The 27,892-nt window shown below is 33.0% G+C and overlaps 1 protein-coding gene and 1 long non-coding RNA gene across 4 annotated transcripts in view; one reads left to right on the forward strand and one right to left on the reverse strand.

Moving 5' to 3' along the window:
• Nucleotides 1–5,857: 5,857 nt before the first annotated feature.
• The window catches only part of LOC135849425 (cardioacceleratory peptide receptor-like), a 124,546-nt gene continuing 102,511 nt past the window's right edge, over nt 5,858–27,892 (forward strand). For 2 of the 3 annotated variants that reach the window (XM_065369863.1, XM_065369865.1), the window contains exon 1: nt 5,858–6,011. The gene's annotated coding sequence lies outside the window, so the exon portion shown is untranslated. Of the gene's footprint in view, nt 6,138–27,892 lie in introns of all 3 variants that reach the window. The other variant, XM_065369864.1, reaches the window with a different exon arrangement.
• LOC135849426 (uncharacterized) overlaps nt 10,462–27,892 on the reverse strand; it is a 109,262-nt gene continuing 91,831 nt past the window's right edge. Inside the window, exon 3 of the long non-coding RNA XR_010559533.1 lies at nt 10,462–10,631. This is a non-coding gene — a long non-coding RNA (uncharacterized LOC135849426). The remainder of the gene's footprint in view (nt 10,632–27,892) is intronic.

Here is a 27,892-nt window from a genome sequence, read left to right on the forward strand (position 1 = left end):
GTATGAAGCGTCTCTTCCTCGAATGACAATGTGTGAAAAAAAAGTATGCTTATCGTCAGTATCAAAAAGTCGTAATTTTTTGCCACCAAGTACATCTTGTACACATATAAAAAGGTCTTTTAATCTCAAAAGTATCTCCTGACTTTTTTTTCTTTTACTTATTACATACGTGAGCGAGAATCGTTGAATTACGTATCTTTGAATCTTCTTACTGGGTTATGTTGTGTATTGCAATGTACTACGCTGAGTAATTTGTTTTACTTTTTGGTGTCGTAAAAATGCTCATTTCCAAGATGAAAATTTTCCTCGTTAAGAAATAATAAAAATATAAAATGAGAACTCGCCGTAGCAACATAAATTAATGTTAACGAGATAAAGAGTTGAATATTTTTACGACGCGAGTAAAAGTATTATAATTCATTTTCTAGTTTTTAGTTTGCGTTTTATTGCGAATAAAAAAAAATTAAAACCGATTTATCGACATGGCTCGGCCACTGGATCAGAATCGGAATCGATCGCCATTCGTCTCGGTTTAGTTTATCATCCGAGTAGATGGTATAAGTAAGTACCTCTGTAGACCTAATAATACGTACTAATCGCGGTTTAATGTCGGAAAATACCGCTCATCTTTCACGTGTGTGTGTATCTTACACGGTATCTTTAATCTTTGCCAAAATTTTCATCCCTATGTCTGATGATTTGGACGTTCCGAGCGTTGAATCGAGTTCAAGTATTTTGTAATTTTAAACTTACACGAACAAAGTATCCATAAGAACTCGCAGATTGTGTGTTTTTCCAAAAGTAATGAAATACTTGGTATTGTTTGAATTTCTTTAACGAAACCAAGAAGACGTATACGAGCGAAAAACTTCCTTCGAGAATTTCTCACAGCAACGTGAAACACATCGAACAAACTTTCCGCAGGTATAGTGTAAAAGGTAGCTCTGTACTTAACTTACGTATTGAAAAATACCAAAAGTGAAAAAGAAATACCCCGATGAAAGGGTACAGGTAGAGGAAAGGTACTCGCGAAACCTGCGTGTATTAAGAAAACAATTAAAAAGTCTTTTAAATATCTAAGTAGTTCTTGTTAAACGTTATAAAAACTGCAGCTACCTATTTTAATATTTTGCCTGCAATTAATGCAAACGATGTTTCAATATTCATGAAATAAATTTACCATCTTGAAATATTAATAAGTATTTTCAGTGGGCGTTTTTACCTACGTTTACATCTTAATTTCAAACAAGCGGCAGGTATTTAAATTAAAATAAATTTTCATCAGCTCTTCAAACTTTTCAGGAAACTTACGTTGGTATAATTTAGGTGTCTGCATTGAACGTTGGAGAAAAAAAAAAATAAACAGGTACGAACTTTTTGCAGTAAAGTAAAATTATGTAATTTGCAGCTATTTTCAAGAGGAAAAGTTAGCACTCGAAAAGGTTGATTTGCTTTAAATATGTTGTGTTCGAGCGAGTATATCTCGTGATGAGAAAGAAGAGGAGAAGTGAGAGGAAAGACCTTTTTGAATTAAAAATCGGCGTTAGAAAAAAGAATCTTGGCCCAATTATTTTCATACTGCGAGTTAAAATGTTATGAAATTAATGAAGGGAGGGTAAGAGAAGAGTTCTACAAATATCCACTTTCATTGTACAAGTGTTTCAACGCAAACTGCAAAGGTAATAAGTTGTGATTTTTTGCTGATACAATTACCACTTTTTGAAAATGGGTGGAGGGGAGAAAAATTCCACACACGTCATAACTTTTTAACAGAGAAAGATTACTGTTCATGGAAAGGGTTAAAAATGGAAAAAATTATTCAAAATCATCATTACAGGAAAAAAATACACCACTGGTAGGTAACTTTCTTGACAGTTGGCCACTAAAAAAACGGCAATTTTCCTAAATCCTTACTTAGGTAAATATGTATGTATTCTATTTTATCATTAGTGTGTTGAAGGTCTTATAAAAAAAAGTGTGAATTCTTTTCTTCGAAATTTTTTTTCTAATTGGAGATGTGAGGTGCTTTCCTCGCAGGCAACATTCTGCAAGGATAAGTACCAGTACCACCAATGTCCTTCCCTCTTCCTGTATTTTAAGAATTTACAAGAGAATAAATTTTTAAAAACTTTTAGTTTCTGAATGTATTTCGAGCCCCTGTGGTCTGATGGATATGCAACTGCTGTAACATGATATGATTTCAGACGAATAAATGAAGGAATTAGAGGATCAGATCATTAAAATTTAACTTGTATGAGTAACTTTGCGATAAGAAAAGCATGGATGTGCGTAGGAAAGCCTCTCAAAAATTTCAGATACTCAAATAAAGAATTTTGTATCGTACAAGTATGTACTTACAGTAAACTGGGGTAACATTGAAGGATTTTTCAGAATTTTTCATGTTTAGAGGTATAAATGGCGGAGGTAGGGGAAATGTGTGTGGTGCTTTTGATAAAGCTATGTCAGCACTACGTTTTGGCGGATACAGAAGTTGCCTACCTTTTTCCTGTCAAGCGCAAGAGCCAAAAGAAATGCCCTTCAAAGTTACCCAGCGTTTGGGGTAACTTTGAAGGCCCCTTGAAATGTGCTTCGCTCAAGGTCAAAAATTATCAAAAACATGAATACGTATTCACATCTTCGTCACTTTATACGCGTCAAGCACTTACAAAATGATCCATATTCACAATTGAATTTATAAAAGAGTGCTCCAAAAATGATAATTTGAAATTTTTCCAGTTTTCAGGCATTTTTCATGCATTTTGGGCAATTTGACCAAATTTCATGATTTTCCAATGATTTTAGAGCTGTTTTTCAAGTTCTTACATAGTTTTTAATAAGTTTTCAAGCATTTTCATGCATTTTTGGCCAATTTTACTGAAATTTCATGATTTTTTTATAGCCTTCAAAGTTACCCCAGTTTGAATATTATTTTTTTACTCCTCAGGGAAGAACTTTGGCACATGAACAAATGCGCTAATTTATAGTCGGGAGGTGTGCCAACACATCTATAATGTCACTTGACTCATTATTTGAAAATTCAAAATTCCAGACACCAAGCTTTTCACGTTAATTAAAATTAATAAAAACACCACCTTTTTTTCGCTTGCTTCTTCACTGGTGTTGGAACCACTATTTGAAAATGATAAAATAGGAAAAATAACTGCCAAAGTGTACTCTATCCATTCCCGGTATCAGAATTGTTCCACACTTCATAGATTCCATCACCATGGAGCATAACGTGATGAAAAACCACACCCTTCAATGTTACCCCAGATTACGGTATTTGAATTTTTTGAAATACGTTGGTCAGAAATGGCATAAATTGATTTTAAAAGAGATTAAGAAACTAGTCAAGTATTGTTGGAAAAACACAATTTTAAGATGGTGGTATTTTTTAGAGAAGGGTGGGGACAGTTTTTTTTGGTAAAAAATGCATTAAAATCTATTTTAAAAAAAGAGTCTATTTTTCGACCTTTTGCAACCTTTTTAAAAAATTTTAGTCTCTAAAAAGTACTATTTCAATCACTTGTCAAAACTGGACCCTGAAATGCAATTTTTGTTTAAATTAGACTAGATTAAAATTTTCTGGGATAATAGGTAACTGGTCATTTGATTTTTTCATTAGTTTATGGAATTTTTGGATAATTTTCAGAGATTTAAAACCCCACAGGAAGCTCAGTTCTTTAGTTAAATTGTGTTGAAATTTACTAACCCCTTTTTTATATAGTGTGATTATTCTACTTATATTTCGGTCTTATTATCACTTTTTAAAATAATTTTTGTGAATCTGAAGAAGAAATTAGCTTATTATCACACGATCTTAGTGATACGTAGAAACGTTTAAAAATCCGCCATCATAAAAATTTCAGGTGTTGAACTTCATTTTTCGATTTTTAAAAATTTTAATTCAGTTCATTTCTTATTAAGAAACTCTAAATTTGATCAAACTGAGGTACATATTTAATATACATAAGCTGAGATTTGGTTTAGGTTTTGACCTTCTTAATTCATCGGTGGTTGTTTTGAGTAGTTTTGAGTTTTCCAAATCCCAAGTTGGGCAATTCATTTTATTTAATTTATGTAGGAACCTTGAAATTAATTTAGTTACTGAATTTAAGTACAATAGGTATTTTCAGCTAATTTAATGCAATGTAACTTGTTTATTTTAAATTGAAATAATTCAATTTAGTTCAATTCATTGTAAATTGATTTCATTTTATTACAAATTTTAAATTAAGTACCTATTTTAATTTAATTTCTCCAGTTTAAGTTGGTTCGAGCTAATTTAATTCAACGTTCAATTCAATTTGACATCATCCATTTTCAATCAATTCAATTGAATTTCATTAATCAAATCAAATTTTAGTTTCAATTGATTTGATCTATTTTAAAATATCTACATAATTATTATTTTCAATTTCCTCCAACATTCATTTCATTTTACATCGAATAAAGTCAATTTAATTGACCTATTTTGATTTGCCAATTTATTTACATAGTTATTTGAAAATTAATTCAATTTATTTCCTATAAATTTTAATTTAATTTAATATAAATTCAATTCGTTTTTATTTACGTAGTTTGATTTAAATCAGAGATTTGTTTCGACTTAATTTAATTAAATTTAATTAATGATTTTATATAGGGTATAATGTTATACATTCTGATTTAGTTTTTATTTTTAATTTGTTCAATAACTTTATTTTCGTTTTAATGTTTGAGAGTGAATCCTTTTCCCTCGCTTCCCTCGAGCAATAAATCTCAAAATTCGCCGAAAATCACTTTTGCTCCCTAGTTGAATTAACGACTATTTCCTCTATCATGATTTTAAATTAATTTAATTGAAATAACAGGTTCCTAATTTCATTTTTTTAAAAATTTTTCCAGCTCGATTTTCAAACATTTCTTAAAAGGGTTAGATTTCAGCCATAAGTATCTATAATTCCAGCTGAAATAGGAGGGACTATTTTCTCCAGCGCTCATGATCTTGCATTGATGTATTTTAAACACAAAATTTTTCTGTTGAATTTTAATTTCATAACTAGGTATATGTAGTCAAATTTGGCTTCTTTTTCCTTTTACATCATTTTTTTTACTCACGGAAACTTAGATACTTCATTTTGTTGAATTAGGTACCAATTGAGCTCGCAATCAGTATTCAAATTTGAATCTGATTATTCAAAATCCTAGCTTTGCTGTTTTAAAAATTATTACTTTCTGGTCTCTGGTCGCAAAAAAAGCAAACCTGATTCAATGACTTCAAATTGGTCATAAGATCGTCATTTTTTTTCAAGTTTTTTTCTCCTGTAGCAGTCCCAGTAACTGAATAGACGCGTAAATAAAATTGAAAAAAGACTAAACAAGTAAATAAATTAGACGCCGATTCTGAAATAGATATAAAAAAAATTCACGCTTCAACTCGCGAGAACCTCGCTGAAATGTTATAAACAATTTCAATGAGACGTCATAGCATGAAATTGATTTCACTGTACGTAATAAGTTATCTAAATACGCATTCATCTAAACCATATCCTCCCCTTGACCCCTTCAACCCTAACTCGTTTCACCTAATTCCATTAAAAAAAAAAAAAAAAAAAAAAAGTCCCAGTCTCAATCCTCATCTACCTACTGAGCCCATAAATCAAAACCCATCTAGGTAAACATACTACACAGATGAAAGATATATACGCCAAAAAAACAGTAATAAAAATCGACCAACGATCTTTTTCGTATTCGGACCATTTAATTTCGGGTCATAAAAATGAGAAAAAAATGATATCGTTCTGTATGAACACCGCGAATACAACGCGAATGAAAACATGAATGAATACACAACTCGTAGTCACCGGTCAACTCGTGTTCGTTCATGTTCGGCAATATTCGGTATCACTTGTACTACCGGATAAAATTTGGTCTTAATGATATGAATGAAAAGCCGGTATACAGTATACTCGTGCGATTGCTTAACAATTACGCGCGTTTTTCAAAAACACTCTTGCAGCTTTTTTTAGGTACGTAAATTTTAATATATCGTAATTTATTGAAATCAAAACGTATTTTATTTTAATTGCCAAATGAGTCGAAGAAGATGGAAATATTGAGAGGAAATTTTATCGAGTGGAATATTTCATGTTCAGGTGATTAAATAATATTATTTTTACTAGTGGACGAGATTGAAAAAATATCTACCTATATCGATGTGCTGGATATACGAGGATGTCCTATTTGTATAATATGCTTACCTATTTTTTTGGATACATTTTTCAATTTATACCTATACGTATGTATTTTTTGAAAACATTCTACCTACGTAAATTTATAGCATAAACGAGTCAAAATGACGATATTTTTAGTACGCAGCTTGTAAAAAGCCTCAATTTATCACTACGTCGACACATCGTAACAAATCAACCTTTCACAAAAATCTCCCAACAATTCGTCATTCAGCACTTATCATTTATGAAAAGATGAATTCATCTTCTAACGAATCAGACACTGAAAGAAAAATGAACTCGAGAACTCACACCGACATTCAAAACACACGACAATCTCGTATTCAACAAGTTCAAAAACGATCGTATAAACATTTTTCTCTCCATGTTTTTTCATACGCAAAAAAATGATATTTTCGTGTGTGTAAATAAATACCCTAGATGGAAAATAATCTCGAGTGAAATTTCTCTATTAAATATAATGTTTCGGGCGTGTTTTGAAATCGGTGGATGTTTCAAGTTCATTTAAGAAACCATAACTGGGTACTTTTTTAGCTAGTTATTTATTTACGGTGGTAATTTTTTTTCAACGTGGAACGTCGTTGGTTTACGTTCAGATGTGATAATATTATCACCGGTTGAGTGAGTAACTGGCAAAATGAATAAACTTTCTCTCGTATTTTAGCCATTTGGGGAAAATTTTTAATGGCGTGTGTACTTTTATCCAGCGAAAGCTCTCGCGAATGCAACCTCGCGAGCTTATAGTAATACTCGAAACGAATCAAATTTTTTACCAATTTTTCCTCTCCAATGTAATCAACTCCAGTCTCGCACATTGTTTATTCGAGTACGCCAACTTTAACGATCTGTGACAAAAGAAAATGAAGAAAAAAAACAACGACAACAATTCGAACCTTCATTTTATCCTTAAAGAAACCTACTCGTTTCCTTAGAAAAAATTTCCTTCTTCGTAGAACAAATTTAAATTAAATAAAAAACTTATTAGCCTTAAAATTTTTACCAATAATTTTTTTTTCTAATTTTTATTAAAAAGTTACTAAAGCGTAGTGTACGTGAAATGGGCAAGATGTGCAAAGAGAAATACCGCAGGATAAACTTTCGAAAAAAAAGTTTCTCTTATTCTAATTGTGAAATTTTAATTTAACTTGATAGTCTCTTCTTTGCTCCAGATATTGCGATTATATTAAAAATATGTCGAGAACAATCGAAAGAGTTTTTCAAAATGCGAACATTCTTTTTTTTCGCAAGTGGCGCCTCGTGGCAGCTATTTCTCAAAAATATTTTATAAAAAATAAAATATCTAAAAAGTTTCAAAATGTAGATAGGCTATCCTTTTCACGTTTTAGGGCTGATTCTTTCTCCTCTGTCTCTCTAGTGACTACTTCGATGATTCGAAAATTACTGGGGGAAAATCGAGTATACAAATCTGACTCGAGACGTAATAAAGAATTAGCTTACAAACGATAGAAAAAAATTGGAGTCGAGTTATAATGTTCGAATATAAGACACATGTCGATGTCAAGATTTTTTTTTCAAAAAGTCGACTGTCGAATGCTTTTTACGTAAAAATGGATGAAAATGGAGAATTTAGGTATTTTCATAGGCTTTTGTGCAGATTTTTTCAATGAGCATTTTTAGCTACATACATAAATTATAACCTAACTGACTGGACAGTATAAATATTCGCGTTATGATTTTTTGTCAAATTTTTGAACGCAGCTAGGATAAAAAAAATTTTGGAAAATTTTCAAAATTCGTTCACGTTACCCAGCAAAGGATTTGTTTTTTACTTAATGATGGCAAAAAATAAAGAAAATTGTGAAAAATTTAATGCAATTATTTGTATGTATTTGTACTCGTATTTTACTATGTATAAAACACATTTTGAGAGATTTTCATTTCGTTGCCCTATATGTACTTGGAGTTTTTTTTTTATAAATCCTTTTTGGTGAGGGGGGAAGAGGTTACTCAACAAAGGCACCAGAAGAAATTTTCCATTATTTTTTCACTTTATTAGGATCGAGGGGCTTCAATGATTTTCATTTTTACACCGAACCAACCAAGTATTTCAGGAAAATCTCGCGTTCATCTGAAAATTTTTACATTCCCCAAATCTGAATTTCTTCATAAATAATTCATTCTTGTATTCTTTCAAATTATGAGGAAAAAACAAGAAAAAATTCAATTTTCAAAAAAGAATCTCTAGAAAAAAAAGCAAAAATGAATGTGAAAAAAACAAGGAAAAATTTAATTTTCAGAAAAAAATCTCTAGAAAAGAAAGCAAAAATGAAAATTAGCTGTTGAAATGAAATTATTTTGGGACGAATCCTCCACAAAGAATGTATTCAAAATGACAAAAAGCTTTGGAAATTTCACTGAGCTTCTAAATTTCTTCAGAAATTCCTGATATCTGAAATTAACCGTTTGACCCGAAAACAATTTTTTTTATTTTCTAAAGATGTTTTGAATTATTGATCCAGAGGCTTCCAAATAGCCTACGAATTGATGTTCTTGGAATTTCGAGGTAATCACCTGAAACGGTAAAAATAGCACCCAATAAACATCAGGCAAATGTATAGGTAGGGAAATTCATTTTTTACGAGTATGGCTTTTTGAATAATTTGCAAAACTGTGCTTCAATTTTCCTGAATTTCAATAAAAATTCGTCTTTTCTTCAATTATTAAATTAAAGAATTTCAATTCGTAAAAAATATTGTCATAACAGGTTTAGAGCTTTTTTCAATTTTTTTAAAACATGAAAATGATTTTTCGATTACTTAAAGATATTAAATAGGTATTCTAAAACTCATTGGGAAGCTCCAAAATAGCCTAAACTTGCATGGCCATTTTCGAGCTGGAGAGTTGAAAAATAAACTAATTTGTTCACACTGGTTTGTTGTGTTTGAAAAAAAATGTATATACCTAATTTACGGAAAAGTTGACAAATCTTACATAAGAAACTTCGCTCATGAAGAAAACTTCGAACTGGTATACACAGTCGATTCGAACGAAACGAAGTTGGATCGAAGAAATGTATCCCAAGACCCCCGATACCAAAATTTGACACGCTAAAGTTAATTTTTTGACTTTTGCAAATTTTTGAAAATTTGAAAAATTCAACAAAGCTATTTTAAGGGCAATTCTTAAATTCTTTCTTGAACTACAAATTTTTTAAGCAAAGTGGACCAATGTGAATAATTCCTTCAATTCAACTCTCACACAATAACAACTATTAGTTTTAGGTCATTCTGGAGCCTCCAGCGATTTTTCAATTTTCTCCAGAAAGTTCAAACTACTCCAGAAAAGCCAAAAATGAGCTTCAGCACCTATAACTTTGGTCGGCGCTTATTGGGCATCCTGTTGACCGTTTTAGGTGGTTACCGCGAAATTCCAGGATTGCCAGTCCAAATATGAATATTTGACCATATATTTGTGGAAAGGGCTCGGGTAAAATGGGTGAAATGCTCCTGTCCTTGGAATTTTGAAATTTTTATTGAACGTTGTTGGATCCATCTATAAAAAAAATTGTAGACCCAAAAATTGTTTCGTCGCCCTACCCCTTTGGCCACAATGACGAAAAAACTCATCTTTCGGGGCGGGGAAGATCACACGTCAACGAGTTTTGAATAAATATTTTGATTTTACCCAAAAAATGTACAGAAAGCGTGAGTCTATCAACATAAATTTTTCCGAAATTTTTTGCACCCTTGCGAGGGAGATATTGACAAAATAAAACTTGAAACTGCCGCATCTACGAACCTAATTAAAGCACACGATGTTTTTTTTTTATTCTGAAAATAAGCTATGTTCAGGTGAGTACATACTATATTTTGAAAAGTTTTTCGAAAAGTAGGTCATTTTTGAAAACTTGAAAAAAAAATCTTTAAAATGTGTCTTTTATGTCATTGCATTGCACAAAAAAATACTTTTGATGATGTTCCAAAATTTTACACGTGATCGTTAAAAAATTGTAGCAGAAAATGCAAAAAAATGAAAATTTCTCAAAAAGCTCATTTTGGGTCTATGGGCACTTCCCCACCCAATTTTGGGTCTAAAAAGGAATGACAATATGGGTATCATTTTCATATGAATCAAATCTCCAGAACACGAATATGAAGTTAGATTTTACAGCTGTACCCTTCTAAGGGCTCCTTTGGGAAGGGGGGTAGATTGCCCTAAATTTTTTTTTGTAAAATAATTTAAAAAGAGGCATTTTTTTCTGCTCTACTGAAAGGAACTTACTTACTTACCTATCTTCTTGAATCAACTTTGCACGTACATTAGAATCAGCCTGCATTTTTCAACAATCGGCTCGATTCATTTTAGAATAATATTCCACGTTTCCACCTCAACTGTTATAGGAAGTTGTGAAGGATTCACAGCTCGATCTCGATTACCCTGCAACACAAACGATGATATAAAAATTACAATAAAATATTCGAAAAATGGTAAGAAATTGGGTGGGAGGGTGAGAGGATTGCTCTAGTTGAGATAAATAATTCAAATCTCAAGTAAGAAATAATATCCCATGATCTCAATAAGCTTTTTAAAAACCTATAAAAATAAACACGAAGGAACATTAAAAATTTCATGAGACGATTCAGAAATTTCAGATACAAAATTTTAGTGGGGTAAAAATACACGAACTATAAAGATAGAAAAAATGCAAATGAGTATTTTAATCCGACAAAGTGCGAAACAACCGATAGATAAGACGTAAAGAGAAACACAATCAAAACTTAATCCTCTCTCAAGTCCAGTATTTATGCAAAAACGTCTCAACTAAAAGCTTATAATTTCAGTCAAAGCACAAGGCAGCTGCATCAGTATACATATCTAGCTCCAATAAGGCGAAAATGCGTAGGTATTACGCTTACATATCTGTATAAGTACAGACATTCGTGACCATTTCGTACACTTAATGATGTTCGGAAAAAGGAATAATAGTTTAAGGAAGAGAGCCATACACATAATACGGTTTATATTCGGATCGCGTGAGAAGTGAGATACGCAAACGAATAGGATAAAATTTCCTTATAAAATTGAGAGGGGAAATTTTCCAAAATCTGTTCATCTTGTCGACGAATGCTGGGGTTGCATCGCGTGCGCTGCTCGCTGTTTCTTCGAAAAAAGAAAAATCATCAGAACTTGGCTATTGTGCGGTGTTGGGTGGATAATTGAAAAAAATTAAATTTCAAAGTTCAAGTCACTTCAATCTCTTGGAGAAGTTTTGGTTTTTCTTATTTACGGGGCGGATTTACCTAACCGTGCATGGTGATTTATTACTCGAAATGTAAAACTATATACGGTGAGCAAACGTGACAGTAATCTTCGGATACACTAAGGTGTTATTTATACTGTATTTTTTTTTTAGAAAATAAGACCGTTTAAAAGTTTTTTTCCTATTTAAAATTAGCCGAGGTCGAATGCGTTTTTATTCGTATCTCGTTTACAATATCTGCCATCTAACTGCGGTCACGTCCCGAGAATTTTTTTCTACTCTCAGTTCACTCGTACAATCTGCAAGATCGTAAAATACCTTCCCATATACTACGTTATGGTACATAGGAAGACCCAAAATCACGCGATCAAACCTACCAGTTTCCAGGTAGCTGGGTACTTATTATTTTTTTCACTGTTGAACAGAGTCGTACCCTCAAATGGCACGATACCCAAACGAAAAAGACATACGATTCGGCGAACATTTATATACGTAGAAAAAAGGTACGTTCGAGATAAAAATTATGCTAAATTCGTGAAAGAAAAAATTCATCCATAAAGATAACGCATACAGTACACTACATACATATTTCGTGCATCTCATTTACTCTTTCATCAAATCGTCAAATCAACGTTTAAAACAGACCACAAAAAACCATTTTTAATCCTAGCTCATTTTGGTTGCAAAATGGCATCAAATTAAGTATGCTTTTGCTAGACGAAAGAAACATTTCATCGTTTGTGGAAAAAAACGCTAGAACTTTCACACTCGTATCTTTTTTTTCACCAACCAACGACGACTTCGCGAGCTTTGAAAAAAGTCCCCTAATACGGTATTGTTTTTTTTGAAACGTGTATGTTGTATTACCTACCCTCTCCTCGCCGCCTACAAAAGATACCTACATACTTTTTCGCTTCCTTAAACGCTATATACTTGAGCAACCCTTGTTGCAAATTTGGTCGGCAAGTCGTTATGTAAAAATACATGCACAACTTGAACTGAGACAGAGAGAGAGATACATACATACGAATATTCAATTTTATCGAATCGTTATAGTATGATACGCGCGCCATTCATCTCTTAAGGGGGCAGAAAGAAAGTGAACCTTACAATTCATGTATTTGACCTTTTAACGTCCTCATAAATTTTCCAAAGCAAATGTTAACGCGCGAAAAAAAAATTACCGAAAATTTACATTTTTCTGTGTTGTTGGTATATTGTTGCGTGTTATTTTTCGGCGGTATTGTGTAAAGCATTATGTATTTTTTTTTTTCTCATTCGTGAATGTATATTCGAGTTAGATACTAGATAGGAATTTTCTTTTTAGTAAATTTCATTCTTTTATAGTTTCGAATCATTGAAGGCGGCTTTTTCTCGGTGTATTTTGTACGTATTTATTTGACAAATGAGACTAATCTGAGACGCACAAGTCTTTTTTCCACTTGTAAGTTTGAATATTTGTAGAGATAATTTTCATTTTTTGTCTGCCTGGGTTGTTTTGATTTGAATATGAGACAGTACCTTATCGGTTGACTCGATTTATTAATTTTAGTTGGATTTTTTATGCTTTTGATAGTCTTGATAGGAATCATGTTGAGCACGTGATTAAAATTAATTTAGACGACTACTCGAAGTAGGTATAAATAATAGCAATTTTAAAATTTTAAAAAAGAAATGAAATGAAATTTTTTAAATGTCATTAAAAATACATTGATGCCCAAGAATTTTGATTTCGACAGGGGAGGTATCTCAACCAGCAGACAATTTATTGGACTAATCAAGGAAAAATTGAAACTGCATTCTAAAAATACACGCCCTGCAAAATTTCAGGAATCGAATTACCTAAATTCCTCAATCTTTATAAATTTAAATTTGTGTCATTAATAATAAAGTTGAGGTGAAAAACTGATATTTGATTAATACCACGTATTCTTGACCTCCTGAATTGATTGTTGCTAAATTGCATCTATTCTGAAGCTTGCAGAAAATTTTTGGATTTTCCAATCCTAGAAAAATTTCCATAAAATAAGCCAAAATGAAACTCAGTATCTATGAATCTCCGACAGACCGTCTTTGAGACCCTTTTGGTCGATTTAAGCACAAATTTTCAAGATCCGCTTTGGCATGTTTTGAATCAGAACTTTTTAATTTTTTTTTAATAGAGCGATTATTTTTTTTTAATGAAAAATTTTTGACCTGTGAATTCTGTTGGTGATTTTGAATTGTTCTAGAGTCTCCAACAGATTTTTGAAGGAAGGTCATCTCAACTCGCACAAAAATTTTTGAACCAGACAAAGCCAAATAAAAATTTTGTCATCTGAAATATTTTCTCGACTTTTGGCAAATTTTTGAAAATCTTTGGGTCGAAGATGAGAAAAAAATCAAAATTTCACTAAACTGACCTAGAACGCTGAAATTTGGGATATACCTCATCATTCGACCCGCCGAATCAATTGAAAAAGGTTTCGAACTGTTTTAAGCAGTTTTGGAGCCTCCATCAGAGTTTTGAAACTTGAAATTTCCACAGTATTTCACCAAATGAAATTGAAAAGTTAAAATTCACCTTACACCTATGCTTTTTGGTGACCCACTTGACGGATTACACCACATTTTTTCAAAATTGGTGTGTTCCAGTTCGAAAACTATGTTTTTGTTGGACAGAATTTATGTGATTTTTTTTTTGGTTAGAAAACTAGAATTATCAAAATGTTGTTTGAGGCTCCAAAACGATTTGAAACCAGCTTTAGTTAAATCAACATGTCAAAACTAAGGTATAGAGTGAATTTCAACTTTTCAATTTCATTTCGTAAAGTTTGGTGAATTTCATTTTTCAAAAATCCTCAAAACTGCTCAAAATGGTTTGACACCGTTTCCGATCAATGAATGTGGAGAGTCGAAAATAAAGTGCATCCCGTTCAGCTTTCCAAGTCAATTTGGTGACATTTTGATTTTTTTCTCATTTTTGCTCATTTCTTTTTTTTTAAATTCACCAAAAATAAAAAAAAAAACGCGCTTTAGCTCTTCAAATTTCAAAAATTGTTGTGCGGGTTTTTGGGACACCTTGCTTTAAATAGGGGAAGATGGGTAGAGTAGCGCAAAAATAAGTTATAGTTGACATTTCAGGTAGGTACCTGAAGTGAATTTTTGATTTTTGGTAAATTTTTTAGAATAAAATTTGTGCCTAAAATTCAAAAAAAAAAAAAATCATCATATTAATCGACTGAATCAAACAGAAACAAGTATGATCAGACCCAATGGGTCTCCTCTATCGGAACCGATCAGTGCTGAACAGATCCAATTTGGACCAAAACTTTGATGAACTGAGATTTAGTCAGAGCAGGTCAGATCCAAAAGAGGAGATCTCGTTGAATCTGATCACAACTGTTTGGTTACATTACATTTGATCTAGTCTCTAGTCAGATTCGGATATTTCTTGTGTCCAATTCCAATTTAATGCGACCAGATTGTATGTACACTGATCAGATCGGAATTTTGATCAGATCTGCTCAGACTTCATTTGATTCTCACTCGAGCAAATGAACGAAACAGATGACGATAAATGACTGAGGAATTCCCTCGTCAGATTTCATTTTGGATTTTTTTTCTCACAATAAAGACCATTTTCTGTTCAAGATTTATTTTTAACGAGCCCAAACTTTCATCACAGTTGTACAAAACATAGAAAGTAAGTTAATGAAAATTCAAAAAAGTATTTCACAATCACCGAAGTAAATTCAAAAGATCACTAAGAATCGAAAATGATTAAAAATACAACTAATGGAAAACTCATTGATGACTTTACGAATAAGGAAATTTATCCATTAATGAGATGCAGCAATACGTCAAAACTCCTACCTAAACTTCATCATTTTGGTTTCAACCTGTGCCAATTTATTCGAAAACTGAAGCCGGATGTATGAAAATGGGATAACATTATACGGCTTGTTGACGTATTAAAATTACTTCCTCGAATAACAAACATCTTAACTTGGAAAATTCCCACTCTCGTCTAATAATAAAATAAACTTTGAGGCTATAAGGTAGGAGTATCTTGCTAAATTGCAACCCTCTGCTATACCTCATATTCGCATGAAATTCCTCATATTCTGATTTAAAATAAACTTTCGAGCAATTTATTATTGGCTAAAAGTTATGTTTTGTTCGCTAAAGTATACCTATAGTTAGATATGGTGGAATGTTTAGTGTTACTAGCAGAAGAGTACAAAATGATTGTTTGAGAAATTAACGCAAAATAAATAGTCAATTTTCACAAAACATCCTGTTAAATTATCGGTTCGTTCAACTCGATTGATAAATTATTTTGTATTCTCTCGTTGGTATTTTCGAACGAAACGAATCGACGACGTATATTTTTAAAAGCCGCAGCAACCTACAACAGTACCAGGTACCTAAACCTACACATCTTAATTGATAACAGCATTTTGCAAAACACCATTAATTATTGGAATAAAATTTTCTAATCGTGTTTTACAATTTTATAGTTCAGTATTTTCACACTTTCAACGCGCTGCACAGGATATCCGATCGAGACTCTGGTTATAACGTTGTTGAAAAAACCCTCCACATCAAGTTACCTATTATACCCATATTTATGGCATCTGTACTACGAGTAATTCGTATAGATTAGCCGCCGTTGAGAGAAAACCCCTCGTTTATCGTCAGCGGCGGCCGGCGGGTACCGTGTTTAAGAAATCAGGAAATTAATAAATTTAAAAGAATGGCTGGAATTTTAGCTAAATTTCGTCGCGCTTATTGATGCTTTAAATGAAAAAACTTCTCGGAAAATGTTCCCATTAGACGAGTTCCCGTCATAAAACTGGTGAAATTTTCTTTCACCCTAGTTTTTATATTTTGAAATTTCATTTTTAAATTTCATCCTCATCACGCACACTAGCACACTGGGGTATTACTCGAACCGTACAAGTTGCAAATTTTCATACGAAAAAGTTGAGAGAATTTTTCGACGAAACGATTTATCGTGTAAGTTTCCGACACTCGGAGTTAAAATTGAAACCGATTATTTTAAAATCGTTTTGTGTTTTTTTTCCTTCTCATTCTTCGCCTCTGTCGTTCTATAGTGAATTCCTTTCGAATACGAGTTTTTAGGTTCCACTTTTGGTACTCGTGGTAAAGAAGTGCACGAATATTAAGTTGCTCAGCGTAGATTAAATTTCACATGTGCGCAATTTTATTAGACTTGCTGTGCGTATTAGTGAGACGGGTGATCTTATTTCATTGTGAAAAGTTTCTTTTTTTACGGGTACTGAGTTTTGCCTCGAATGGGGAGACTGGGTATTGTGGTACGTAAATTTTTGGGGCTTTGTATAAGACAATTGTTCGAAGCTCTTGACGGCGTTTCAAGATACCAAGGCGCCGTGATACCCAGCACTAGTACATGAAGTAGGTATACTATGTTAAAAACTATCCGATAACCCAAAGTGAATAAATTTTTGGTGAAGCGAGTTCGTGATTTTGAAAAACTTTTCAGACAGTCGAGCACAATGTCGAATGAATAAACCGACTAGTCTGCTGGAATGTTTCGGGTTTCACTTTTTTTCTTCTTCAAATGAGTAGAATTGTTTTCAATTTAGAAAATAAAAATACTCAATCTGAAATAAGATTTTTACATTACTTGAGTGGCAAGTTTATGCGTGTGGCATACATATCTACCTACAATGGTGAGGTATTCGTTTGTATGGAGGGCATAGAGGGTGAAGAAGTACCGAACTACCTATGCTAAATTTGAACAGGTCAAATTGAATCGGATTCGGAGAATATTCGGACCTAACCAGATCATACATATATCTGATTTGATCAAACATATTTGTGGTCTCTGATCAGATCCAATGAGGTGTCCTCAATTGAAATCTGATCAAGGTTGAAGTACATCTTAGTCGACCAAAACTGTGATCTGATTTTATCAAAACGATGATCTGATCAAATTTAATCAGATCTCCTCTAGTGAGCCTGATCGGAGGCTAATCAGATCAATCCAACCAAAACATTTATCTAGTCAGATCCAATCATTTGAGGACGATGGACGAATTTTGACCGCATTTTAAAATCTTGCACTTATACTTCCAGTTCACAATTTTAGAGATTTGTATGACATTTTGTTTTTGAAAAAGAATGCCCTAAAATGTACATTTTTCGAAATGCACCAGTAGGCATTCAAAAATGATTTCTGGAATTGCAGTTACCTAATGTCAATTTTTGAATACTTAGTCATTTAGATATTTTTAAAAAAGAATTCATGCTTGGTTAAATGTGATGTATAATTCCACATCTTTCTTTTCCAAATAAATACCTACGTAGGAAAATCAATGAAAAAATTTTGAAAATTAAAAAAACTTGTACATATAAGACAAGTTTTTAGGAGCTGAAAATGTCAAATTTGAAAGTTTCTAACGGTCTTGCTTAGGCTGCAGTTTTTGCCTTGTTTTTTGTGGGAGGGGGGGGGGGGGTTCTAATAATTGCTATTATAAACGGTTTAGCTTTTTACCATTCTTTAAATAAATTTTGAAAATTTTCATTCATTCTTCTCTTCTAAAAAATTGAATTATTTCAGCCTAAAAATATAAATTGTCAGAAAATATGCGAGCTAGGTTACAACCCCCTTCAACACTTCTAAAAAACTGTAATATCCGATTGCACCTGAAAGTGTTACTTTTTCATATGCTATCCTGATTGTTTGACACGTTGTACTTTCTTCTGTTTTTTAAGTGGGTACCTACCTATTAATCTTTTTTTTCATTTAGAATTTTAATGTTTCAAAAAATATCTAAAATAATTGTCGTGATTTTCTATTTTAAAATTGAATTTTGACCGTTCATTTTCTCCATTTTTTGAAATTTTGATTTTTTTTATTAGCGATGTAGAATCAAAAAATAAACAAAAAAAACAATCAACGCAATCCACAGAAATTTTGACCCTCCTCCCATCATCTATGTAAGTATTGAAATAGTTAGGAAATGGGCCATTTTTCCATCTTTCAAGTTAAACATTAAAATGCCTCATTAGTTTGCCCAAATTTTCTCTTTTAGGAGTTTAAAAAGTTTTATTCCAAGTACAAGCATGTTGAGAAGAATTTTGAATTTGAAGAAAGGTTTTGAATGTTTTCTTGAGTAATCTAAAAAATCTGAAGGAATGTTAACTACCCTCGAGCCATGCATCATCTCCATACAATTCTTGTATGTAGCTGATCCAAACCTCTTCGGTTTCTTGATTGTTAACACAATATGTTTTGTCTTTTCCTCACATACTATTCCACTTCTCCTTTTCTTGTGGGTGGCCATCATCTGCTTCTTTTTGGTATGCATTTCTCTAGAGTTGTCTCTTTTCTCCAGATCTTCTATTTCTTGGTACCTCTCCTCATACGACTTGTTTTTGGCCATTCTGCACATTCCCATGATCTTCTTATTTAGCATCATGCATTTGCTACTTGGACTATTTGCTTGTCTTCATTCTTCCATCAAATCCAGTATCTCTTGAGGCATCCATAGTTTGTATTTTCTTTTTCCTTTGAGTCGAATAGACTTTTCTGCTGCTGTTTTAACTAGAGCTTTGCGCTGACCTTGGAATGATTGGCTGCGGCTATATTAAGCACAGAACTAATAGCTGGTGGCGCAGCTGATTCCAGCTGAAGTTTTTAGTGGCTGCAAAAATTTTATTTGGTGGTGGCTCAGCTGGCTAAAAAACTGAAATTATGCGGTAATTTTTCATTAATTATAAAATTACTCCAAAATACCAATTTATATGCAAAATTAAATTCAACTTCTCAAAATACATATTCTTTTCCAAGCTGAGAAGAGAGACAATTTCAGTATTGGGTGGCAATTGGGAATCGAAGTGTGACATCACAATGACATCACAGCTCATTTTTACCCGATTTCACGTTCTCATTTGGTCTCAAAAAATGGTATGCTTGTCATTCAAATTTTTTAATGAATCAGACACTTGTTGATAAAAAACTTGTTTAAAACAAAAATTCAGACTTTCTAACATATCATAATATAAAACAAGCTTTTTTTAACACAAAATTTTATAGAAAATTGAAACTGAAAAGTAGCAAATTTACATGCAATTTTATGGAACACTTCCTCAGGTTGGAACCAAATGAGATTGTTTACTTACACATACATATGTATGTTTTACAGCGCATAAATATCCTCTTTAATTCCCTATAATGAAAAGTTTTGCCACTTGGCTGCAGCTGAAGGAATTTTTGAAACTGCGGTGGCAGCTTAAAAAATGTTTAAAAAATTGGTGGTTGCGGTGGCCCACGGCTCTAGTTTTGACTTTTTGCTTCCATGCTTGCCACTTTTCTTCGATACCTTGTTCTTCTTCCAACTTATCTTCCTTTTGTTTTTCCAGTTCTTCTTGGAATTTCTTGCGCATGTGTTTTGATCATCGACTTTTATTAAGCTAGACCGCTAATCATACGCGAAAAAAAACAATTGGTTATGTCGCCAACTCTGTGTAATAAACAAACGCAACTGCGCATGAGTCAACAACTGATGATGCGAGTGTGTGTGTATATGTGTGTATATTGCTGTTAGTAGTTGAGTTGAGTTTATGGTAAGGGTAAACCGAACTCAACTACTAACAGCAATATACACACATATACACACACACTCACATCATCAGTTGTTGACTCATGCGCAGTTGCGTTTGTTTATTACACAGAGTTGGCGACATAACCAATTGTTTTTCTTCGCGTATGATTAGCGGTCTAGGTTAATAAAAGTCGATGGTTTTGATTTGATTTTTGCAATGTCGAGTTGTTGGTATCATTCTTTGCTGTTCTTCTGGCTCTTCAAGACTATCTGACATTTTGCAGCCAATAGCTTGTGGTCAGGAGATACAGTCAGCACCAGGATATGTATGACAGTTCGTCATTGTGTTCAAGAATATTTCTTTTGCATTATTTTAGCAAAGTGAACCAATACAGAAAATGATTTCTTCACTTCAAATTCCATACACATCAACAACTAAGTACCAAATTTGAGCCATTCGGGAGCTGCCGTTGATTTTTTATAATTTTGTACAAAAATTTTAAATCAGTCTAGAAAGGTCAAAAATAAATTTTTTAACAAATTCGTAAATTCCAAAAAAGTGAAAAAATCAAATTTTCAAAAACATGTAAGTACATAGGTAATGAGCCTCATTTTTTTGGCAAGATATTGTCTGGTGTGTCTCGATCACTTGACTCGAGAACAATCGCAATTTGACCTTTTTGAATCTTCCAGCGAGTTTTCAAATTTTTACAGAAATTTTTAACTACTCTGGAGGGGCCAAAAATGATCTCCAGCTCCAGCATCTACTTATAACATTGGTATGGGTGCGTCTGAAACGTGAAAAAAATGATAGAATAGGTAACTTACCTACCTATCCTACTGCTCCATATTTCCGTAAAAAAATAATCCACTCACAAGGGGAAAAAAGGCCCAGGTTGTGAGGCTACGAATTGTGTTTGTAGAAAATTTTCAGAAAATCACCACGAATGGAAATTAATGAAAAATAGCGTAGATATTCCTCCCCTTACTGTAGAGCTAATTAAATCACAAACCCTTTAAAATAATTTACGTTCATTTATACTTCGCCAAAAAAAAAACGCCGTAGTAAAAAAACAAGCAACTAAATGTAAATTTAAATTGAATCTAAGGGTCTCGACTAAAAAAAAAAAGAAATAGATAGTGAAAAGATACGCAGGTAAGTAAGTAACATTCAAAAAGATATCTCACAAAACGCTAAAACCCTTAGTACAATTTCCGACGAACACCATACACGATCCGTAAAATGAGGCTTATCACTTTAACGAGATCATTTGACATTCGATCCATAAATTAAGGAAAAATACATTTCCCTTCGCAGGCTCACCAGCGCCTAAAAACGACGTACGTGAAATCTGGCCGGATGCCAGAACCCGGAGTGAAATTTTCATCTCGGGGCGTATATTACAAGAGTGTTCGCGCCACAGCCACACTGTTCAGTGTTCGAGAGTATAAGGACCTTGAAAGCTTTTTCGTAATGTAGACTTTGTTATCATATAAACGAATCTTTCTCATTACTTGTACATTCGCAAATTACCACAAACAAAAGCGCGCAAGGGATACGAGTATCTGCACTCGAAAATACGAGTTGGAAATTGAAAAGTACACATTGCACGTAGATATATCGATGGGAAAAAAATCCGGCAGACCGGTATTACTCGTATATTATAAGTTTACACAATTGATTCTTGAGATTCGGGGGTTAAAATTTCATTAGATAAGACATCCATATATCAGATTGCGAGATGCAGGGCGAGAGGATATCTTTAAATTAAACGAAATTACGGATGCTTGGCAAAGGGCAAAAAACCGGCATCATGTTTGACACAACGCAGGACAGTCTCATTTCGTCTGCTAAATTTATTCGTCTGCGGGCTAAATGTTTTCGCGTACATTTTACCAAAATCTGTACCCGAAGCTTCAAGTTTACGATTATTATCACCGTTTCGACGACTTCTTCGGTATTGAAAGTTTTTAAGTAAACGCGCTCATATTCCGAGGATAATGTTCCGTAGAAAATAAAAACCCAAAGGTTATTATTGGTTTTTGAATTTTTACATTTCTTACATTTTTTTCATCGTTAGTCTTGTACTACAAACATACCATACTTACATCGATTCCATATAAATATTTTTCGTATCAGCAACAACGTTGAAAAATTCTCTCTTTAATCGTGTTTCTCAAGTTAGTCAACTTTCGCATACTTATCCGCGTCTAGCTCACTGTACTGCGAACAAATGAATCTTGTTCTTATAGTCAATTCGACTCAAATTAGCATGTTGCTATTTTTGCTTAATGTTTCTTTTTATCCGTATGCTGGAATCATTTGTTGGAATATTTTCTTGCCAAAATAGACGAATTAAAAATTTTTCTTTTTTCGGAACTCGTAAATTATAAAAACTTTTTTCCAGTCATTTTTGACAATTTTTTGAAAATTTATCAAGTTTTGCGTGAATTTTTGGTTAATTTGATAACATGCATTATTTTGTCATTTTCAATGATTTTTATACCAATTTCGTTGATGCAAACTTTTTCAATATTTTGGATAATTTGTGCATTTTTTCCATATCCCCTTTCCTTTTCGTGTTTGCAAACAATGCCAATTTAATCCAATTTCGATGCATTTCTCAAATAAGGAAGGAAACACCTCGCACATTAAATACGATTTAATAAAACTGGGCGGAAATTAATTTTTCGCTCACTCGATCGTTCCCCTTTCACCCTCCCCTACCCCAATATATAACGATACAGTTACGAGAGTAAATCCGGTAACATGTGACCAGCATTTCGAAAGGGTAAGTTTGATCGAGAGAGAGTCGAGACCACAATCTTTACGAATATTTCGTACGCTAAAAAAAGGCGTTTCTGTATACATTAGGAAAAGTCCGACCACCCCTCGCGAATCCAATTTTTGCTACTTTTTTACGACTTGGCGGGGTTTTATAAATTTATAAGATTGCATATTCTCGCGTTCAAACTTTATTTATCCTTTAGATTTCTACTCAATATGGTGAAGTTAGTACTTATTCGAGTTCGGAGTGAATGAATTTATCGGCTAGAGTACTTTTTTTTTTGAAAAAAAAGTCCTTCTGGTGGAAAAAAATTAACGTTTTCGGAGACTTCTATGCTTGACGTATAGTTATACGACTGCCTGGATAACTACGAATGCAATGCGCTCAAGGCGTTTATTCTTTTAACGTATACAAAGTTAGAAGCATTTGCTGGTATATTCGGACCAAGATAAACCGCCAAGTATCGTACGACGATGAGACAAATGAAACGCGAATACCGCGAATCAGTTCCATTTAAAATTAATTGATTTCCCTGGTTCGAAAGCAGGCTTCCAAGCATCAAATGTACCTACGACAAAAAAAATACACTGTAGGTAACTCCTTATTCGTATTTCCATTCTTCGTCACGTTATTCGCTCGTTTCGAAATAACTTATCTACGAATACAGCGACGAATAGTTTTAAGAAAATTGAATTTCCGAAATTCGTTTACCTATCTTTGGTATCGTCCGCACGTCTACCTCGACCCTCCCTCCCCAGCATAGAATTTACTTCCGGCCCCAAAGTATATCCTATACATACACAAGCATCCATATACCGAGGCCAAAAAATAAATTGCCTTTAAAACCATGAAATATATACGCGAATCAAAGAAATTTTGTCAATGGAAAAAATTTATCGTTTTTTTTTCTGCCTGGAATCGACGATCGGTAAGTATACTCGGTGTATTAAGAATTAGGTCGAAATTTGTAAACAATTTTTTAGCCATTTTCCTGGTTTATTTCTCAGGCTATAAATATTTAATATTCTGCGACGAATTTTCTCTCTCAAGCCGCCGCCTCTATACTTAAGGTTCGCGATTATAAACCCATTGAATTTGTCTACTTAAGCCGAAAGACATTCTTAATTATCGTAAAAATCGTTAATTGAGTATTATATCGTCTATGTTCTTTTTTTTTTTTTTTTTAAAAGCTGCGTCGAGAAATCTCTGCCCAGTTTTTACGAGTTTTATGGTAATATTGGGCCTTTGTTTTTGGAAAAATCTAACGTTTTTTCCAAGGTCAAGTCGTTGATGAGGGCTTTATGTGCGGAAAATGAAGCGGAATATTGCGTATTTTCTTAGTGACTTATGGAGTGAAAAATTACGACACGATAATTTTTAAATGGTCGTAAAATTTGGAAATTTTTTTTTATTACGGAGCCGAATTTATACTGCAAACGGTTTTTAAAATAGGTCACTACCTCCGAATATCCTTTTAATATTTTTACAATTGCATTTATCTCTCAAGGATCGGCACAGTGCTGGAGCCATTTTCGAGACTTGAAAATTTCCAGTTCTAAATAAATATTCGCGACGAGCTCACCTTGTCGGGTATAATGAAACGAAAATGAAAACGGAAAAAGGCAGTAGACAAATTATAAGAGGAAAATTTAATGAGATGAAATTAATCTTTTACTGTTTTTTTTGAAGTTTTTTAAATCCTCAAAAAAGTTATTACGAAGGTTTCTTACTCCTGCGAGGGTACTTTTATGATGAAGATATCTCGAAAAGATAACTAGGTATAGGTATTTCGTACAAAATATTATTATTATATTCGTGAAAGAGAATTTTCAATTTGGTGCTTTTTAATACCTACTTAAATTGTTATTTGAGAAAATTTTCAGGAAAATAATCAGGTTTCTCATCACTCGAGTACTTTCTGAGGCAGATTACTATGTCAAAAGAAAAACTTATTGTTGAAAGAGTAGCTAGCTGTGATATTTTCTAGCCTTACAAAATGGCTGGTCCTACAGGAAATTTCCCGAAATTCGAAAATAGCTGCCTTCTTACTGTACAGTGTACACCTACGTTGCACATTTTAATCCTTATAATTTTTTGAACGTGAGGAAAATTGGTCGAAAATTTGCGTAGGATGAAAGTGAATGAGTTCAAGTACATTTTTTCATGTTTTAAGAATCATAAAAAGGTACAATAAATTATAAATACCTGGCATAAAAACTTGGAAAAATTTCCCAAATTTGGTAAAAATACGGGGGGAGGAGAGGCTAATAAATTGATCAGCCCAGAAAGTTGAGGTAGGTGTACCTATCCCATTTTCGCCCAGAATATTCAAATCCAAGGAAGAAAGGATCATTTCATGTCAAGTCAGCACGGTTTTGAGCTTATAAGTATAAGAACTCTGATGTTTCAAAAATATTTGCTCAAAATTTGGAAAGTTCAATTTTGAACAGCATTCCCAATTTCGGAAGCTAGGGTGCTCCTAAAATTTTTTTAAAAATGAAACAAATTGTGAGACATGGCCTGAAAATTTCATCATCAAAATTTCAGCGGCCCAAATCGATTTTCAGATTTTTGAGGAATTTTTAAAAATTTAAAATTGACCGTTTTCAGGGATTTGCTGTTTTTTTATAAGTACCCATCTCATAGATTTATGATGAAAATTATTAGTCCTGAAACTGATATCAACTTTCCCGAACCGAAATTCATCATTTCCAGTCATTCAGGAGCCTCCAGCGCAATTTTCGATCTCCCAAAAATTCTGAAATTTCTCCAGTATACCTGGAAATTTATTTAGGCAACTAAAAATTGGACCAATTGTACATTAATTTATGAAATATGTCGATTATAAGTCACATTTTGAGCCATGCTGGAGCCTCCAACGCGATTTTTGATTCTTCAAAATTTGAAAATCTTCCTATAACGAGTGGAAATCAACTTGAGCAGCTTAAAAATGAATTGTGGCTTATTCTCGACCTATTTTACGAGTTTACATATCTTAATTTGATCCAACATTTAGCTACGCAGGTTAATTTCCACGCCAACTGCAGAAATTTTAAACTTCTGGAAGAATCGAAAAGGGTTTACAGTGAGTGGAAATTATTATGAAATTTGGATTCAGGGAGTTGGTCTTCGACAAGGAATTGTCATTCGTACCTAAAAATTTCGAAAATTTACCTGTTAACAGAACCCTTAAAAATAGGTCTAGGGTAAGCCATAAGTTGATTTTTAGCAGCTCAAACTAATTTCTACGCTTTCTGGAGAAATTTTAAGATTCTGTAGAAATCGAAAATCACGAGATGGAGGCTCCAGTATGACAGAAAATGGCAAAATTCGGTTTAAATGAGTTGGTATTAGTTTCAGAATTATTTGTCATTATTTTTACTGAAAAAAAAACTTCTTAAAAAAAGTAATAAAATGCCTTATATATGTAAATGGTCAATTTTGAATTTTCAAAAATTCGCCAAATATCATAAAATCAATTTAATAGGAATTTTAAATTCTGATTCTGAGTGGTTTTGGAACATAATCTTTTGAAAAATCTTGTTTACGTTCAAATTGGAGGAGGACACTTCGAGAGATTCTTTTGAATAAACCTCTCAACCTGCAAAAAAATACGCGTAGTAATTCTGAAGTTCTCTCCTCGCCCTCTCCAACATTTTCCCAATTTTTGTGTTTTTTCTATTATTTCAATTTTTCCTCAATTTTTTATTTTTTTTATGGAGCCTCCATGATGAAAAAATTGCTTCGCAATCACATGGGTACTTATTTAATTATTTATGCCTAAATTTCAAAGTCGTAAAAGTGTACTTTCAAGACCATTGAAACTCGAAAAAAATTGAATTTGAATTTTTCTATGCACACTTATATTATACTTAGGTTAGACGACTGCACCATCGGCATCGTTGCTTTTCGAAAGAAAATCAGTCTAAAAATCTTTACTCCTGCCTCGTACCAAATCACCGAGAAGGTAATTGAGAAGAAAAATCTGTCCAATAAAGAATAAATTACTTCGACGAAAAAAAAAGGCTTCGCTCATAAAAGAGCAAAATAATACGTAGGACTAAATAATCGTCGACCTAATTTGAAGGCGACATTACAAATGACATCTTATCTTAATTTTTCCTTCCTCGTAAGCCTTCTCATTTAGCAGACTATACAGCCTTTAAGCGATCCGTCTAAATTTATGGCGCTTTGAAAAGGTAATCATTTCGCACCTGCGAGTTATTTTGAAAATTCTCGGCTTATTATTTATGGCGCATGAACTGGTTGTAACGAGCTACCCCACGCAAACCATTAGAAGACAGAGGGACGGTGTGCGGTGAATTGTTATTTAAACTCTATTAATCAACGTAATAATTCCTAATCATAGGGTAAAGAAAGGTTACATAGGTAATCGTATGGTTTAATACGCGGCTGTAATTAATTGAGTGTTTTTATTATTTTATTTTCGAGAGGGCAAAAGGGGAACTAATCATTCGATTGGTTCGTTCATCGTATACTCGCGTATCAAAAAAAAAAAACCAACTCAGGTAACAAGTATTGATTACGTATTGTTACAAAAGAGGAACTAGTTCGATATCGGCTCGTTCAAACGATCCAGGTAAATTATTATAAGACCAATATTTTAAAGTACTATTTAATAGGCCGAATATAGCGTCAAGTACTTCATTAACGCGTCACGTGGAAAATAATTTACGAGCTTACAGTAGCTGCGGGTTTTTTTCTTTCCCTTTTTTTTTTAAACGGTCAGCAGCAAAGCGTGTTTCGTGTGGAAAATTATAATGCCAAGTTTCGTACAAAATTATCCAAAATCTAAATCTCGTCGATTTAATAATAAAACTATGTAAATTTCAAATAAAAAGCCCATTAAGAAAATAAAAAGAAATGCATACCGAAGTTGATTCGAAAACCGAGAAGAAGAAGAAAAAAAAACCATCGAGACGAAACTTCGTTGTAAATTTCTTTTACTTTTGAATAATTCAAAACGTAATCGTGTTATTGGCCTTTGTTTGACAAATTCCATTCTCGCACAAATTAACATTTTTTCGACTTTTGCAAACCGCAACCGCGTTC

This window comes from Planococcus citri, chromosome 5 (assembly GCF_950023065.1).
Source record: "Planococcus citri chromosome 5, ihPlaCitr1.1, whole genome shotgun sequence".
Lineage (NCBI taxonomy): Eukaryota > Metazoa > Arthropoda > Insecta > Hemiptera > Pseudococcidae > Planococcus > Planococcus citri.